Raw genomic sequence first — 17202 nt, 5'->3', positions numbered from 1 at the left:
GCAGGAAGGTTTAAGAAATGAATGCCTTCTGTGAGGTTCGAACTCACGACCCCTGGTTTACGAGACCAGTGCTCTACCACTTTTTTTTTTTTTTTTTTTTTTTTTTTGAAGTCCGACGCTTTATCCATTTTTTTTTTTTTTTTTTTTTTTTTTTTTTTGGGCCTCCCTTCTCCCCACATAGCCCATCCAATCGCTCACCTTTTCTGCCTTCGTCGGCTAGCTTCTACGCTTTAAATTTTTTTTTTTTTTTTTTTTTTTTTTTTTTTTGTGTAAATGGTATAACATAAAGTAAATGAAAACAAAAGGGATGAGTGGCTTCGACTCATGAATGCCATCTCCGAGAAGAAATCCTCTGTATGTGCCGCCTCCATCGGCATTGTGGTTGTTCGTGATTTTTCTCAAATTACCTTTGGCAACCGTACCTTAGTGGCCCTCTTACGTCGGAAAACTGTAAGGTCGGCTTCTCGGGTTGCAATGTGTTCACTCCGTTGCGAGTTCGTCCTGTTTCATCGTGTGGTCTCTTCTCTTTACTGTCCTGTCTTGTCTACTCTTGGCTTTACACCCGCCAGTTCTGTGGGGGATCCATGATCGCTTTGATTAGAAAATTTGCGTATTCCTGTTTATAATGTGGAAGTTTGCGAAGTCCATCGTGCTGTGTTTGTAAATATGTCGAAAAGTCTCCAATGCTACGTTCTGAGTTTGTAATAATATAGTAGATTGCTTGTCCTTTCAGCCAGTTTACGGCATTTCGTTTCGTGGTAGGGTAGAGGTCATCGTCCGGTAGAAGTAGACTCTTAAGGGTGATGGCTTGAGGGGACGTGCGTTGTAGAAATGCCAAGAGGTTTCTAACCGCTTTCCAGATTTCATGCGCCGTACCGCATACGAATGTGTGTTCATCAGTATCTTGCACGTTACAGGGTGCACAAAGGGAAGTATCAGCCAAATGTATCGAATGTAAGCGGGAAGTCGTGGGAAGTTTTCTATTGACCACGTAATACCACAATGCTCTCACTCCCGTTGGCAAATGTGGATGATGAACACTTCTCCATACACGTGGCCAGACTGCCTCGGGGTACTTAACTTCAATACTGTTTCGAGCGTGCGTCGTGAGCAAATATTTGTACACTGCTCGCACTGTGACTATTTGTTCCTCAGGCATTCCCAGGCGGATGTAGCTATAGTCAAGCAAAAATTGCTTGATATGATGAAGGTCGTCTGGTATGTGATGAACATCCACAGGCGCGTCAAGATTAGCCGGCTTTATTTCGTTCAATAGAAAAGTGGTGATACTATTGGGCGAATTCTTCCATCTGCTAAATGTAGAACTGACGTACAGGGCCCGTGTCTTCGTATAGACGTCGGTGAGGTTGAGACCACCTGACGCCGACGGTAGAGTCAATGTAGAATACTTGACTTTGAAAATGTGGCCGCGGCTGACAAAGTGGCCGAAGGCAGCTAACAATCTGCTTGCCATCAGGAGGGGTAGCGGAAGTACGCGTGCCACATAGTTAACTTTAGAGACGAGATAAATGTTCACCAAGGCCACGCGTTGTATTTCGTCCAGCGACCTGAGGGTATGTTGACGTATGCTCGCGCGCACTGTATTTAGCAAATCTTTGTAATTGATTGCAATCGTGCGTCGGATGTCACGAGTAAATTTCACTCCCAAGCACTTCATGACCGTGACCACCTTGATCTGTCCAGGAATAGGGGCCTTCAATCCGCGACCGATGTTCAGGACACCGGACTTCATTACATTCAACTGAGCCCCCGCCGCCTTCCTATACTGCTCTACTATGTCCATCGCCGTCCGTATCTCAGACGTGGTTCGCACAAGAAAGGCCACATCATCCGCGTAGGCGCGGCATACAAACTTGTGACCATACATCAGGACACCCTGGAGGTGTGAGGTCAGCGCTGTTAATAGCGGCTCGATGGCGATAGCAAACAGCGCCATCGACATAGGGCAGCCCTGTCTGACCGAACTTTCAATAGTTATCGGCCCCACTGATCGCCCGTTGAGCAAAATCGTGGACTGGGAGTGGCGCAGTAGTCGTGCGATGATGGTGAGGAAACGGTGGGGGAAGTTCATTGTCTGCATGGTTTGCAATAAATACTCATTGTTCACACGGTCGAATGCTTTGTCAAAATCGAGAGCAACCAAGGCGCACGGAATGCGACAGGCGGCAGCTACCGCTATGACGTCGCGATAGTCACACAAGGTGTCGTGAATGTTGCGGCCTATACCGACACTCGTTTGTGGCGGGGCTGTAACCGTGTTCATCACCGGTTTGAGTCTCCTAGCTATAATCCTTGCAAAGATCTTATAATCACAGTTTAGAAGTGTGAGCGGGCGGTAGTGTTTTGCGGATTGCGCCAATGGCGACTTAGGAACCGGTATGATCAAGCCCTCACTGAATTGTCGCGGGATTTCTTTGTCGGGGTCCATTAATTCCTGGCATATGCACGTCAGTTTCGGTAACAACAGTCGTTTAAATGTGCGATAGAACTCCACCGGTAGGCCGTCTGGACCAGGTGACTTGTTCTCAGGGCCCGTCAGCAGTGCATCTTCTACTTCCTCTTCTGTAGGTTCAGCCAACAATTGAAGTGCTTCCGTCTGATTCACCTTGCGGGTTATACCCGACAGTAAAGCCTCCATCGCCTCGTGATCCACAGGGCCAGCGGCGTACAGCGTCGCATAATAGTGCTTCATCTCAGCTGATATCTCACGCTGCTGCAACAACAAACATCCGTCCTCCGTCCGTAGTTCAGTGACCAGTTTCCTGCGGCGACCTGTCCGCTCCTTAAGTACGTGATAGATGGAAGGTTGCTCGCCGGCGACACCGTCACGAAGTCGCGCCCTGACTTTGCACCCGACGAGCTTTTGACGCGTCAAAGTCGTAATCGTGGCTTTTATCCGTTGTATTTCCTGGTGATTGTCTATAATCGACGCGTCCGGGCGGTATAAGTCTCGAAGGACCTGGAAATAGAACTCGACCGTCCTGGTGTACCAGTCCTTCCTGTCACGGGAGTATCTCATAAAGGCCTTCCTGATCGTCGGTTTTGCACAGTTGAGCCACCATTCCAACGCCGAGGCATATTGAGAAAACCTTCTCTCACAAGCCGCCCAAGACGCAGCGAAGAGTTCATGGCATGCCTGTTCGTCCAAATGCGATACATTCAACTTCCAGTATCCTCTTCCACGGTACGTCCCTTGGCGTTGGAGGTTGAGTGTACAAATGTACGCCGCGTGGTCAGAGAAGACGGTCGGCCATATCTCCGTCTGCAAAAGTCTTCGACTTAAATCCAGCGTGACGTAAATACGATCGAGTCGGCTGGCGGAGTGAGTCGTGATATGCGTGAATCCTGGCCTATCGCCATTGACGTGTTCCCAGGTATCAATAAAATGAAAGTCCCGTATTATAGCCGCTAGATCCGGACAAGTGTTAAAATGTGGCGTCTGGTCTTTCGGAGATAGGACGCAGTTGTAGTCGCCACCGAATATAATGTGGTCGTAATGGCCTACAAGCAATGGTGCAATAGCAACGTTAAAAAATGCCGCCCGTTGCTGTCTATTACCAGTGCCTGAAGGGGCATAGACGTTGACAATACGAGTATCGTAAATGGTGAGCGCCATGCCTCTCGCCGTTGGGAGATACTCTACGTCAGTCGCTAGTATCCCTTCCTTTGTGAGGATGGCTGTTCCAAGTTCTTGCACAGTCCCGGGATGAGTGAAGGCTATATATCCACTAATCGTGGCGAGGTCTATGTTCTTCACCTCTTGTAGTAAGACCACGTCGAGTTCGGCCGCATATAACATATCACGGAAGGTCTGTAGCTTTAGATTGCTGCTGATACTGTTGATGTTGACAGTCCCTATCCTGTAAGCTTGTGCTGAAGTCATTCGCGGAAGGAAGGAAGGAAGGCCTCTTCTGTGACTACACACACTATAGATTACTGGTCGCTGGGGCGGGGGGGAAGCCCATCCGTATCATCCCCGACCCCGCGCATGACCGCCGTCCCCACACCAACCATAGGATCGTCATTCAAGTCCCCTCCTGGCGGAACGTTTTCCACATCATCGGCCCAGTTGCCGGTCGCCCGGAGGCCAACCTCCGGGGTGTCGCCGTCAAGTGTCTGCATGGGTAAGTCATGCGGGGTCACCTCCCGTGTCGCGTGCACTACCATCCGTTCGGTGGGAGGGGTAGGTGGCTCGGCCGTCGCAAGAATGTCCGCCGGAATGAGGACCTGGTGGATGCCATCGTCTTGTGCTACCGGTGTTCCTCCAAGTGTGCGGGCAACCCGCTGAGCCTTTTCTCGCACCTCCTTCGCCGTCTGGTCCGCGTTCGGGGGCGCAATCCGTTGTTTTTTGCGTCTGCAGGGTGAGTGCCGTGGTCGGCTCATCTCACTATCGGAAGATACGGTCTGGTCCGGTTCCTGCGGGCCCTCCGGATCCTGGAGCACGACGTTTTCAGCCGCAGCAACTGCGGCATGGCCCTCGTCATCGGGAGTTACCTGTTGCTCTGACTGGGCAGCGGATAAGTTTGTCGCCGTTATCTGGTTCGTGACTATGGGCGCATCTTTGGTCTCAGGTGGTGACGGGCGAGGAGCCGCCTCCTCTACTAGTAAGTGGTCCGGTTCCGGTCCTCTGACTGCCGCAAAGTAACTTACCGGCAACGACTGCATAGTCGCAGGTCTTTCGGATTCTCCCACTGGTAACTGCGCTATCCTCCGCTGCATGCAGTCCGAGCGAACATGGCCTTCCTTACCACAACCTGAGCACGTTCGGGGTTGCCCGTCATACATGACAATGGCTCTACATCCACTGACGTATATATAGGAAGGGACGTGACGCCGAAGATCAATTTTGATCTGCCGCACCCCATTGAGAACAGGGAAGGTATTGAAAGTTGTCCACTTCTCCGCTGTATTGCTTAAGACCGTGCCATATGTAGTAAGAACCTGATTGATCTGCCCTGCAGGCACCTCAAACGGAAGTTCAAAGATCCTAATGGTCCTGACGCCAAGTCCCGCCATTTCAACCGTCACATCCCCCACGTTACCGTCACAATGGGTGAACTTAAATCGACCTCCCGAAGAAGCTATTACTCGTGCACAGCATTCTGTGTTCGACATCTTCACATAGACTGTTCGGCTAACTATCGACAAATGGATCCCGATAACGTCGCCAAATTGTAACTTCACTACATCGCACAAAAAGGCCTCTATTTCGTATGGCTTAGGTCGTGCATAATGGTCGTCGAAACTAAATTTCAGTGTGTTTGTACGGAAATGAGACCCCATCGTTACCACGTGTACATGACTAAATTCCTCGAGAAACGGCTAGTCCCACCGTGTTGACTCACCACTCGCCGCGGAGCTGGCCGGAACAGCGAGGACGTAAACAGCGCACGTCCGCTCACCTCGCCAGCCGCGAGCAGACTGCACTGAGCTAAGAAGGCGGCAACTTTGTGTTTGTGAGCTGTCTCCGAATTCTCACTTCATCATACTGAATCTTGCAACCCTTGACCAGATATCGGATTTGGCACACGGCTGCTGCTGGGGGTGTCCACATTGCCGTTTTCCAAATCTCTTGACTGTTTCGCCCTTACGATCGACGACGAGCGTCGGGCCACCAAGGGTTTGCCGTCTGCACAATCTTGACCTAGTGCACAGCTTGTGGGATAGCGTGGCTCGACTGTGAATTGCGCCTTTCGGCTCCTCTCTCTGGCTACAGTGCGCTGTTGTCCACAGTGGCACTGGCGGTGCCCATGAGGCTTCATGTAAGGCGACTGCACGTCGCTCGGCCAACAGCGGCCTACTGCAGACCGACACTTACGAGACACCAAATACAAACCGACATCGAGAGACAGGCCCTGTCATATGGCACTCGCGACGAATACCCTGAAATTGAATGTAAATAATACGTCTTTTGTAGTGGGCGTCGCTCTACTGCAGTGTCACACATGACGAATAAATAGGAAAACAGTAGGACGTCTGTGTAGGGCCATGTTTTTACCTACAGTGTCACTTGGCTGAATGTGTATAAGGCTCTGTGGCATCACTCAAACACAGCCAAATTGTCACACTAGCTGTGTATCTCTAACAAAGTTGACGTATGTCCTCACGTAGGTGCCAGTTAGAACGATTTCGCCCCCGGGTGGGCTCGAACCACCAACCTTTCGGTTAACAGCCGAACGCGCTAGCCGATTGCGCCACGGAGGCCTCGACTTTGGCTCACTTGTGCTCTGTATATAAAACTAATTCGTATACCTTCTGCAGGAATCTCGCAGAATGGTAGCATCTGCTTACGCCTCTTCACATGGATAACGTGCATGCACACTGTAGCGAGGCTCATAAACGAATGACATCGCCAAGCATGACATTATACTACAAAATGCAAACAAACCACTGTTCTGCCAATGTATTCAGAAAAACTCTGAGGCCAATGGAATACTTGTCATGGGTTGTAGAACATCCCTCTCATTCAGTGTACTGCCTTGTGTTAGATGCTGCTCGAGATAGCTCCGCTGCTTGCAGGAAGGTAAAAAAAATGAATGCCTTCTGTGAGGTTCGAACTCACGACCCCTGGTTTACGAGACCAGTGCTCTACCACTGAGCTAAGAAGGCGGCAACTTTGCGTTTGTGAGCTGTCTCCGAATTGTCACTTCATCATACTGAATCTTGCAACCCTTGACCAGATATCGGATTTGGCACACCGCTGCTGCTGGGGGTGTCCACATTGCCGTTTTCCAAATCTCTTGACTGTTTCGCCCTTACGGTCGACGACGAGCGTCGGGCCACCAAGGGTTTGCCGTCTGCACAATCTTGACCTAGTGAACAGCTTGTGGGATAGCGTGGCTCGACTGTGAATTGCGCCTTTCGGCTCCTCTCTCTGGCTACAGTGCGCTGTTGTCCACAGTGGCACTGGCGTTGCCCATGGGGCTTCATGTAAGGCGACTGCACGTCGCTCGGCCAACAGCGGCCTACTGCAGACCGACACTTAAGAGACACCAAATACAAATCGACATCGACAGACAGGTCCTGTCATATGGCACTCGCGACGTATACCCTGAAATTGAATGTAAATTATACGTCTTTTGTAGTGGGCGTCGCTCTACTGCAGTGTCACACATGACGAATAAATAGGAAAACAGTAGAACGTCTGTGTAGGGCCATGTTTTTACCTACAGTGTCACTTGGCTGAATGTGTATAAGGCTCTGTGGCATCACTCAAACACAGCCAAATTGTCACACTAGCTGTGTATCTCTAACAAAGTTGACGTACGTCCTCACGTAGGTGCCAGTTAAAACGATTTCGCCCCCGGGTGGGCTAGAACCACCAACCTTTCGGTTAGCAGCCGAACGCGCTAGCCGATTGCGCCACGGAGGCCTCGACTTTGGCTCACTTGTGCTCTGTATATCAAACTAATTCGTATACCTTCTGCAGGAATCTCGCAGAATGGTAGCATCTGCTTACGCCTCTTCACATGGATAACGTGCATGCACACTGTAGCGAGGCTCATAAACGAATGACATCGCCAAGCATGACATTATACTACAAAATGCAAACAAACCACTGTTCTGCCAATGTATTCAGAAAAACTCTGAGGCCAATGGAATACTTGTCATGGGTTGTAGAACATCCCTCTCATTCAGTGTACTGCCTTGTGTTAGATGCTGCTCGAGATAGCTCCACTCCTTGCAGGAAGGTAAAAAAAAATGAATGCCTTCTGTGAGGTTCGAACTCACGACCCCTGGTTTACGAGACCAGTGCTCTACCACTGAGCTAAGAAGACGGCAGCTTTGCGTTTGTGAGCTGTCTCCGAATTGTCACTTCATCATACTGAATCTTGCAACCCTTGACCAGATATCGGATTTGGCACACAGCTGCTGCTGGGGGTGTCCACATTGCCGTTTTCCAAATCTCTTGACTGTTTCGCCCTTACGATCGACGACGAGCGTCGGGCCACCAAGGGTTTGCCGTCTGCACAATCTTGACCTAGTGCACAGCTTGTGGGATAGCGTGGCTCGACTGTGAATTGCGCCTTTCGGCTCCTCTCTCTGGCTACAGTGCGCTGTTGTCCACAGTGGCACTGGCGTTGCCCATGGGGCTGCATGTAAGGCGACTGCACGTCGCTCGGCCAACAGCGGCCTACTGCAGACCGACACTTAAGAGACACCAAATACAAATCGACATCGACAGACAGGTCCTGTCATATGGCACTCGCGACGTATACCCTGAAATTGAATGTAAATAATACGTCTTTTGTAGTGGGCGTCGCTCTACTGCAGTGTCACACATGACGAATAAATAGGAAAACAGTAGAACGTCTGTGTAGGGCCATGTTTTTACCTACAGTGTCACTTGGCTGAATGTGTATAAGGCTCTGTGGCATCACTCAAACACAGCCAAATTGTCACACTAGCTGTGTGTCTCTAACAAAGTTGACGTATGTCCTCACGTAGGTGCCAGTTAAAACGATTTCGCCCCCAGGTGGGCTCGAACCACCAACCTTTCGGTTAACAGCCGAACGCGCTAGCCGATTGCGCCACGGAGGCCTTGACTTTGGCTCACTTGTGCTCTGTATATCAAACTAATTCGTATACCTTCTGCAGGAATCTCGCAGAATGGTAGCATCTGCTTACGCCTCTTCACATGGATAACGTGCATGCACACTGTAGCGAGGCTCATAAACGAATGACATCGCCAAGCATGACATTATACTACAAAATGCAAACAAACCACTGTTCTGCCTATGCATTCAGAAAAACTCTGAGGCCAATGGAATACTTGTCATGGGTTGTAGAACATCCCTCTCATTCAGTGTACTGCCTTGTGTTAGATGCTGCTCGAGATAGCTCCGCTGCTTGCAGGAAGGTAAAAAAAATGAATGCCTTCTGTGAGGTTCGAACTCACGACCCCTGGTTTACGAGACCAGTGCTCTACCACTGAGCTAAGAAGGCGGCAACTTTGCGTTTGTGAGCTGTCTCCGAATTGTCACTTCATCATACTGAATCTTGCAACCCTTGACCAGATATCGGATTTGGCACACCGCTGCTGCTGGGGGTGTCCACATTGCCGTTTTCCAAATCTCTTGACTGTTTCGCCCTTACGATCGACGACGAGCGTCGGGCCACCAAGGGTTTGCCGTGTGCACAATCTTGACCTAGTGAACAGCTTGTGGGATAGCGTGGCTCGACTGTGAATTGCGCCTTTCGGCTCCTCTCTCTGGCTACAGTGCGCTGTTGTCCACAGTGGCACTGGCGTTGCCCATGGGGCTTCATGTAAGGCGACTGCACGTCGCTCGGCCAACAGCGGCCTACTGCAGACCGACACTTAAGAGACACCAAATACAAATCGACATCGACAGACAGGTCCTGTCATATGGCACTCGCGACGTATACCCTGAAATTGAATGTAAATTATACGTCTTTTGTAGTGGGCGTCGCTCTACTGCAGTGTCACACATGACGAATAAATAGGAAAACAGTAGAACGTCTGTGTAGGGCCATGTTTTTACCTACAGTGTCACTTGGCTGAATGTGTATAAGGCTCTGTGGCATCACTCAAACACAGCCAAATTGTCACACTAGCTGTGTATCTCTAACAAAGTTGACGTACGTCCTCACGTAGGTGCCAGTTAAAACGATTTCGCCCCCGGGTGGGCTCGAACCACCAACCTTTCGGTTAACAGCCGAACGCGCTAGCCGATTGCGCCACGGAGGCCTCGACTTCGGCTCACTTGTGCTCTGTATATCAAACTAATTCGTATACCTTCTGCAGGAATCTCGCAGAATGGTAGCATCTGCTTACGCCTCTTCACATGGATAACGTGCATGCACACTGTAGCGAGGCTCATAAACGAATGACATCGCCAAGCATGACATTATACTACAAAATGCAAACAAACCACTGTTCTGCCAATGTATTCAGAAAAACTCTGAGGCCAATGGAATACTTGTCATGGGTTGTAGAACATCCCTCTCATTCAGTGTACTGCCTTGTGTTAGATGCTGCTCGAGATAGCTCCGCTCCTTGCAGGAAGGTAAAAAAAAATGAATGCCTTCTGTGAGGTTCGAACTCACGACCCCTGGTTTACGAGAACAGTGCTCTACCACTGAGCTAAGAAGACGGCAGCTTTGCGTTTGTGAGCTGTCTCCGAATTGTCACTTCATCATACTGAATCTTGCAACCCTTGACCAGATATCGGATTTGGCACACAGCTGCTGCTGGGGGTGTCCACATTGCCGTTTTCCAAATCTCTTGACTGTTTCGCCCTTACGATCGACGACGAGCGTCGGGCCACCAAGGGTTTGCCGTCTGCACAATCTTGACCTAGTGCACAGCTTGTGGGATAGCGTGGCTCGACTGTGAATTGCGCCTTTCGGCTCCTCTCTCTGGCTACAGTGCGCTGTTGTCCACAGTGGCACTGGCGTTGCCCATGGGGCTGCATGTAAGGCGACTGCACGTCGCTCGGCCAACAGCGGCCTACTGCAGACCGACACTTAAGAGACACCAAATACAAATCGACATCGACAGACAGGTCCTGTCATATGGCACTCGCGACGTATACCCTGAAATTGAATGTAAATTATACGTCTTTTGTAGTGGGCGTCGCTCTACTGCAGTGTCACACATGACGAATAAATAGGAAAACAGTAGAACGTCTGTGTAGGGCCATGTTTTTACCTACAGTGTCACTTGGCTGAATGTGTATAAGGCTCTGTGGCATCACTCAAACACAGCCAAATTGTCACACTAGCTGTGTGTCTCTAACAAAGTTGACGTATGTCCTCACGTAGGTGCCAGTTAAAACGATTTCGCCCCCAGGTGGGCTCGAACCACCAACCTTTCGGTTAACAGCCGAACGCGCTAGCCAATTGCGCCACGGAGGCCTTGACTTTGGCTCACTTGTGCTCTGTATATCAAACTAATTCGTATACCTTCTGCAGGAATCCCGCAGAATGGTAGCATCTGCTTACGCCTCTTCACATGGATAACGTGCATGCACACTGTAGCGAGGCTCATAAACGAATGACATCGCCAAGCATGACATTATACTACAAAATGCAAACAAACCACTGTTCTGCCTATGCATTCAGAAAAACTCTGAGGCCAATGGAATACTTGTCATGGGTTGTAGAACATCCCTCTCATTCAGTGTACTGCCTTGTGTTAGATGCTGCTCGAGATAGCTCCGCTCCTTGCAGGAAGGTAAAAAAAAATGAATGCCTTCTGTGAGGTTCGAACTCACGACCCCTGGTTTACGAGACCAGTGCTCTACCACTGAGCTAAGAAGACGGCAGCTTTGCGTTTGTGAGCTGTCTCCGAATTGTCACTTCATCATACTGAATCTTGCAACCCTTGACCAGATATCGGATTTGGCACACAGCTGCTGCTGGGGGTGTCCACATTGCCGTTTTCCAAATCTCTTGACTGTTTCGCCCTTACGATCGACGACGAGCGTCGGGCCACCAAGGGTTTGCCGTCTGCACAATCTTGACCTAGTGCACAGCTTGTGGGATAGCGTGGCTCGACTGTGAATTGCGCCTTTCGGCTCCTCTCTCTGGCTACAGTGCGCTGTTGTCCACAGTGGCACTGGCGTTGCCCATGGGGCTGCATGTAAGGCGACTGCACGTCGCTCGGCCAACAGCGGCCTACTGCAGACCGACACTTAAGAGACACCAAATACAAATCGACATCGACAGACAGGTCCTGTCATATGGCACTCGCGACGTATACCCTGAAATTGAATGTAAATTATACGTCTTTTGTAGTGGGCGTCGCTCTACTGCAGTGTCACACATGACGAATAAATAGGAAAACAGTAGAACGTCTGTGTAGGGCCATGTTTTTACCTACAGTGTCACTTGGCTGAATGTGTATAAGGCTCTGTGGCATCACTCAAACACAGCCAAATTGTCACACTAGCTGTGTGTCTCTAACAAAGTTGACGTATGTCCTCACGTAGGTGCCAGTTAAAACGATTTCGCCCCCAGGTGGGCTCGAACCACCAACCTTTCGGTTAACAGCCGAACGCGCTAGCCAATTGCGCCACGGAGGCCTTGACTTTGGCTCACTTGTGCTCTGTATATCAAACTAATTCGTATACCTTCTGCAGGAATCTCGCAGAATGGTAGCATCTGCTTACGCCTCTTCACATGGATAACGTGCATGCACACTGTAGCGAGGCTCATAAACGAATGACATCGCCAAGCATGACATTATACTACAAAATGCAAACAAACCACTGTTCTGCCTATGCATTCAGAAAAACTCTGAGGCCAATGGAATACTTGTCATGGGTTGTAGAACATCCCTCTCATTCAGTGTACTGCCTTGTGTTAGATGCTGCTCGAGATAGCTCCGCTCCTTGCAGGAAGGTAAAAAAAAATGAATGCCTTCTGTGAGGTTCGAACTCACGACCCCTGGTTTACGAGACCAGTGCTCTACCACTGAGCTAAGAAGACGGCAGCTTTGCGTTTGTGAGCTGTCTCCGAATTGTCACTTCATCATACTGAATCTTGCAACCCTTGACCAGATATCGGATTTGGCACACAGCTGCTGCTGGGGGTGTCCACATTGCCGTTTTCCAAATCTCTTGACTGTTTCGCCCTTACGATCGACGACGAGCGTCGGGCCACCAAGGGTTTGCCGTCTGCACAATCTTGACCTAGTGCACAGCTTGTGGGATAGCGTGGCTCGACTGTGAATTGCGCCTTTCGGCTCCTCTCTCTGGCTACAGTGCGCTGTTGTCCACAGTGGCACTGGCGTTGCCCATGGGGCTGCATGTAAGGCGACTGCACGTCGCTCGGCCAACAGCGGCCTACTGCAGACCGACACTTAAGAGACACCAAATACAAATCGACATCGACAGACAGGTCCTGTCATATGGCACTCGCGACGTATACCCTGAAATTGAATGTAAATTATACGTCTTTTGTAGTGGGCGTCGCTCTACTGCAGTGTCACACATGACGAATAAATAGGAAAACAGTAGAACGTCTGTGTAGGGCCATGTTTTTACCTACAGTGTCACTTGGCTGAATGTGTATAAGGCTCTGTGGCATCACTCAAACACAGCCAAATTGTCACACTAGCTGTGTATCTCTAACAAAGTTGACGTACGTCCTCACGTAGGTGCCAGTTAAAACGATTTCGCCCCCGGGTGGGCTCGAACCACCAACCTTTCGGTTAACAGCCGAACGCGCTAGCCGATTGCGCCACGGAGGCCTCGACTTTAGCTCACTTGTGCTCTGTATATCAAACTAATTCGTATACCTTCTGCAGGAATCTCGCAGAATGGTAGCATCTGCTTACGCCTCTTCACATGGATAACGTGCATGCACACTGTAGCGAGGCTCATAAACGAATGACATCGCCAAGCATAACATTATACTACAAAATGCAAACAAACCACTGTTCTGCCAATGCATTCAGAAAAACTCTGAGGCCAATGGAATACTTGTCATGGGTTGTAGAACATCCCTCTCATTCAGTGTACTGCCTTGTGTTAGATGCTGCTCGAGATAGCTCCGCTCCTTGCAGGAAGGTAAAAAAAAATGAATGCCCTCTGTGAGGTTCGAACTCACGACCCCTGGTTTACGAGACCAGTGCTCTACCACTTTTTTTTTTTTTTTTTTTTTTATATAAACCTGCTAGACAATTGGCGCAACCTTTTCGCCACCATCATGGGAAGTGGGAACAGCTGAGCAACATAATAAGCTATACATAGAACGTAGGTGTCTAAAATTCTGACTTTTTGCAAAATGGTAGCAGAGCGCTGCTCATGGACCATCAGAGCCCCCTGTATCTTCTCGGTGACAGATTTCCAATTGAGAGCCGCCATTTTTAGAGGACACCGATCAATGGTAATCCCCAAGGACGTATGGCGATCGACAAAAGTGGCCCAAGGGACGTCAGCATCGCGAAATCCTCGAATATCAAGGAACTTACATTTACCCTGATTGAGACGCGCTCCGGAGACACGACAGTACGCATCAACTGCCCCTTTCAACAACGGGATATCATTACGTTGACGGAGGAGAACAACGACATCATCCGCATATGCCTTAACAGAGAGCTTCCCACCAGAGAGGGACATACCCTGAAGCTTGAGAGCAATAGTCCGAAGCAGCGGTTCCAGGGACAATACGAATAAAGACATAGAGAGCGGACTACCCTGAGGCACTCCGCGGCGGATAGCAATGGGCGGCGTCAGCTGCCCATTGACTGACACCCGAGCAGTTATTCCCCTATACAAATTGCCAAGAACACCACGTGATGAAGCGTTAAAACCTATTGTACCTAACACACGATCTAAAAACACATGACTGACGTGATCAAAAGCCTTATAAAAATCAAGGAAGGCAAAGGCACAATGTACGTTTGTAACCGCCGCAACCGAGACAACATCCCGATATTCGGCTACTGGTGTCAGAATAGATCTATCATGAAAACAACATTGATGTGCACCAATCACACCCCGAAGCAGAGAAGACAACCGGCTATTGAGCGCTCTAGCAGCTGTCTTGTAGTCAAAATTCAGCAATGTGAGCGGACGAAGATTGGCAGCAGATAAACGACCAGAGGACTTCGGAATTAAAACAATTTTCCCTACTTTAAAATCGGCAGGCACATCCATCCCCCTGACAATCTCATTTAAAATCTGCGTAAAAATGCCACCCAAAAGAGGCCAAAAACGGAGATAAAATTCTTTAGGCAGGCCGTCTGGACCCGGCGATTTACTGGACGGAGAGCGAGCAATAAAATCGAAAACCTCATCTACCTGGAACTCCCGGAGAAATTCGCCGTTCGCGTCAGGCGCGATCGTCGCAGTTAGATCCCCAAGGACATCATCCGAAAGAGACTCACCAGAATCATCGGCAGAATAGAGACTAGTGTAATACTGATGGAGAGCACGAACCATTTCCTCCTGTGCAATAAGCTGTCGCCCATCATCCACCGTAAGAGAAGAGATGAAGGAGCGACGACGACGAGTCTGATGCCGTAGCAGGTGGTACAAGGATGTCAGTTCACCTTCAACAAGGGAGTGAGGTTTCGACTTAACTCGCAGACCATCCATCTGTCGTCGTTTAAGGCTCAAAAGCTTGGCTTTAATACGACGAACATCATGGATCCGCAGAGGAGAGGTACCCGCTGCGTCATATAGTTCACGCAGGACAGAGTAGTAATATTCATACGTGTTCTTAAAATCACGCGCCCTTGCAGCACAGTAAAAAATCAAAGTCTGACGAATCTTGGGCTTGGCAAACGCAGTCCACCAAACCAGCAAGGAGGGGTATCGCGGGACAGAGCGAAGACATCGCCCCCACACGCCACTTATAACATCATCCATAGCACTGTCGGCAAGGTGGGAAACATTTAACATCCACTGGGAACGATAAAGTTTTGCAGGTTGGTGACTAAGATTTACAGTTGCAGTAAAAGCACAATGGTCAGAAAAACTAGTAGGAATAACATCGACAGAAAGAATTTTATCACATAAAAAATCAGATAAATAGAATCTGTCGAGTCTACTGCATGAGGACGCGGTAAAAAACGTATATTTCACCAGGGTTGGATATTTGTGTTCCCAAACATCACGCAGATGCATCGTACGAACTAAGTCATGTAAATCACGGCAATAATTAAAATTGGGAGACTGGTCTTCAGGGCGTAAAACACAATTAAAATCGCCTCCGAGCAGGAGACTCCGAGGACTCTGGCGCAAAAGATAAATAAGCTCTTCTTTATAAAAGCGCGATCGAGCCACAGTGTGACCCGAACCAGAGGGGGCATACAAAACAACGAGGCGGAGATCAAAAAGACGACAACCAATCCCACGGCCAGAGTCAAGGAATTCAATGTCAGTAATAGGAATGCCCTCTCGAAAGAAAAGAGCAGTTCCTGTTGAATATTCCGGCGCGACATTAAAAACAGTTTGAAATCCAGGTAGAGAGAGATCAGAAAACAACACTTCCTGCAAAAACACTACGTCCGCACAGGCGTCGTAAATAAACTGCCGCAAAGAGGCAATGCGAACGTCGGACTCAATACGGTTAACATTTAAGGTAAGAAAGGTGTATGCTTGAACCATAGAGAGAAAAGCGAGAAAACAAATGACCTACACCGACGCACCAGCGTCACAGTCCATAGCAGGGGTGACGGAGGCATCCGAGGGAGGGGGACTGCTACCCCGTTCCGCGGATCCCTTACGTTTCGGTTTTTTACGAACAGCATTAACGTTCGGCTGAACGCGTAACTTGCGTCGGCTGACGGGCAAGGAAGCTTCAGCCGCCGGTGACGTAGGAGGGTCAAGTTCTGTATCCGACACCACCCGCGCCGGTCCACATGCGGGATCCGGGGTCGCGGGGGAAACATCCGACAAAACGGAATGGTCAACACCTGCACTAGCTTCCGGCAAACATGGACTGCACGGAGGCGAAACGTGAGCAGGAAGGTCCGAGGCCGCAGAGTTGGAAGGAAGCGGAGCAGCTCCGCTGGCAGAGGTATGGGGCAGCGAAGCAGGAAGTTGTCGCGGCTCCACTTGTTGTGACATCGAAGTCGGTTCGGAAGACGGCGCCAACAGGCCCGACCGACGACCCGACTCGAGAGAAGCTGCGTCGGAGGCCGGAGGGGCGCCAGCAGCCGCCACCGGAACCGCTACCTCAGGAGGGCAGGGAGCAGCTACAGTACACAGTGGCTCGGAGGATGCCGGTCGCTCAGACTGGGGCATCTCAGGGAGATCCTCATCCGTACTGTTTCCATCGTGTGGGCGACGCCTCTTATTATTCAAAAGTGGCACACCAACCTGAGGGACAGACGGAACAACATCAGATTTAGCACGCAAAGGAGGAAATTCTGTGTCAGGGGTGCGCAAAACCTGTGGCGGGGCGCTACTACCACTGGACTGTGCTACACCAAGAGCAGAACCACCTGCAACGAGGTCAGCGACTGTTAGCTTGCGACACTGTTCGAGAGAATTTTTTAAAACAAAAACTCTTCGCGGACAGTCGGTACGCACGTGGCCACTTTCATTGCACAAAAAACAGGTGCCAACCTGACCACTATATGTTACATGGACACGATATCCACCGATCTGCAGGTGAGATGGAATATTCTGCTTAACGTGCATTTCGACTGAACGTATACCACTGTAACATTGCAGGCGATGTTGGCTTGACCAGCGTTCAAGG

At 49.8% G+C, this 17202-nt stretch overlaps 13 non-coding genes across 13 annotated transcripts; all 13 read right to left on the bottom strand.

Annotated features, from left to right (window-relative positions):
- Positions 1 to 6151: 6151 nt before the first annotated feature.
- Positions 6152 to 6225, bottom strand: Trnan-guu (transfer RNA asparagine (anticodon GUU)). The gene has a single exon. It is a non-coding gene; the product is annotated as a tRNA-Asn (tRNA).
- A 333-nt stretch (positions 6226 to 6558) lies between these two features.
- Positions 6559 to 6630, bottom strand: Trnat-cgu (transfer RNA threonine (anticodon CGU)). Its single transcript has one exon. It is a non-coding gene; the product is annotated as a tRNA-Thr (tRNA).
- A 689-nt stretch (positions 6631 to 7319) lies between these two features.
- On the bottom strand, positions 7320 to 7393 carry Trnas-gcu (transfer RNA serine (anticodon GCU)). Its single transcript has one exon. It is a non-coding gene; the product is annotated as a tRNA-Ser (tRNA).
- Positions 7394 to 7727: 334 nt separating this feature from the next.
- On the bottom strand, positions 7728 to 7799 carry Trnat-cgu (transfer RNA threonine (anticodon CGU)). The gene has a single exon. It is a non-coding gene; the product is annotated as a tRNA-Thr (tRNA).
- A 689-nt stretch (positions 7800 to 8488) lies between these two features.
- On the bottom strand, positions 8489 to 8562 carry Trnan-guu (transfer RNA asparagine (anticodon GUU)). The gene has a single exon. It is a non-coding gene; the product is annotated as a tRNA-Asn (tRNA).
- A 333-nt stretch (positions 8563 to 8895) lies between these two features.
- On the bottom strand, positions 8896 to 8967 carry Trnat-cgu (transfer RNA threonine (anticodon CGU)). The gene has a single exon. It is a non-coding gene; the product is annotated as a tRNA-Thr (tRNA).
- Positions 8968 to 9656: 689 nt separating this feature from the next.
- Trnan-guu (transfer RNA asparagine (anticodon GUU)) lies at positions 9657 to 9730 on the bottom strand. Its single transcript has one exon. It is a non-coding gene; the product is annotated as a tRNA-Asn (tRNA).
- Positions 9731 to 10064: 334 nt separating this feature from the next.
- On the bottom strand, positions 10065 to 10136 carry Trnat-cgu (transfer RNA threonine (anticodon CGU)). Its single transcript has one exon. It is a non-coding gene; the product is annotated as a tRNA-Thr (tRNA).
- A 689-nt stretch (positions 10137 to 10825) lies between these two features.
- Positions 10826 to 10899, bottom strand: Trnan-guu (transfer RNA asparagine (anticodon GUU)). The gene has a single exon. It is a non-coding gene; the product is annotated as a tRNA-Asn (tRNA).
- A 334-nt stretch (positions 10900 to 11233) lies between these two features.
- On the bottom strand, positions 11234 to 11305 carry Trnat-cgu (transfer RNA threonine (anticodon CGU)). The gene has a single exon. It is a non-coding gene; the product is annotated as a tRNA-Thr (tRNA).
- A 689-nt stretch (positions 11306 to 11994) lies between these two features.
- Trnan-guu (transfer RNA asparagine (anticodon GUU)) lies at positions 11995 to 12068 on the bottom strand. The gene has a single exon. It is a non-coding gene; the product is annotated as a tRNA-Asn (tRNA).
- A 334-nt stretch (positions 12069 to 12402) lies between these two features.
- Trnat-cgu (transfer RNA threonine (anticodon CGU)) lies at positions 12403 to 12474 on the bottom strand. The gene has a single exon. It is a non-coding gene; the product is annotated as a tRNA-Thr (tRNA).
- A 689-nt stretch (positions 12475 to 13163) lies between these two features.
- On the bottom strand, positions 13164 to 13237 carry Trnan-guu (transfer RNA asparagine (anticodon GUU)). The gene has a single exon. It is a non-coding gene; the product is annotated as a tRNA-Asn (tRNA).
- Between the last annotated feature and the right edge of the window lie 3965 nt (positions 13238 to 17202).

The sequence above is a fragment of the Schistocerca serialis genome, unplaced genomic scaffold (genome assembly GCF_023864345.2).
Source record: "Schistocerca serialis cubense isolate TAMUIC-IGC-003099 unplaced genomic scaffold, iqSchSeri2.2 HiC_scaffold_1257, whole genome shotgun sequence".
Lineage (NCBI taxonomy): Eukaryota > Metazoa > Arthropoda > Insecta > Orthoptera > Acrididae > Schistocerca > Schistocerca serialis.
This window is presented reverse-complemented; position numbering and strand designations above follow the sequence as displayed.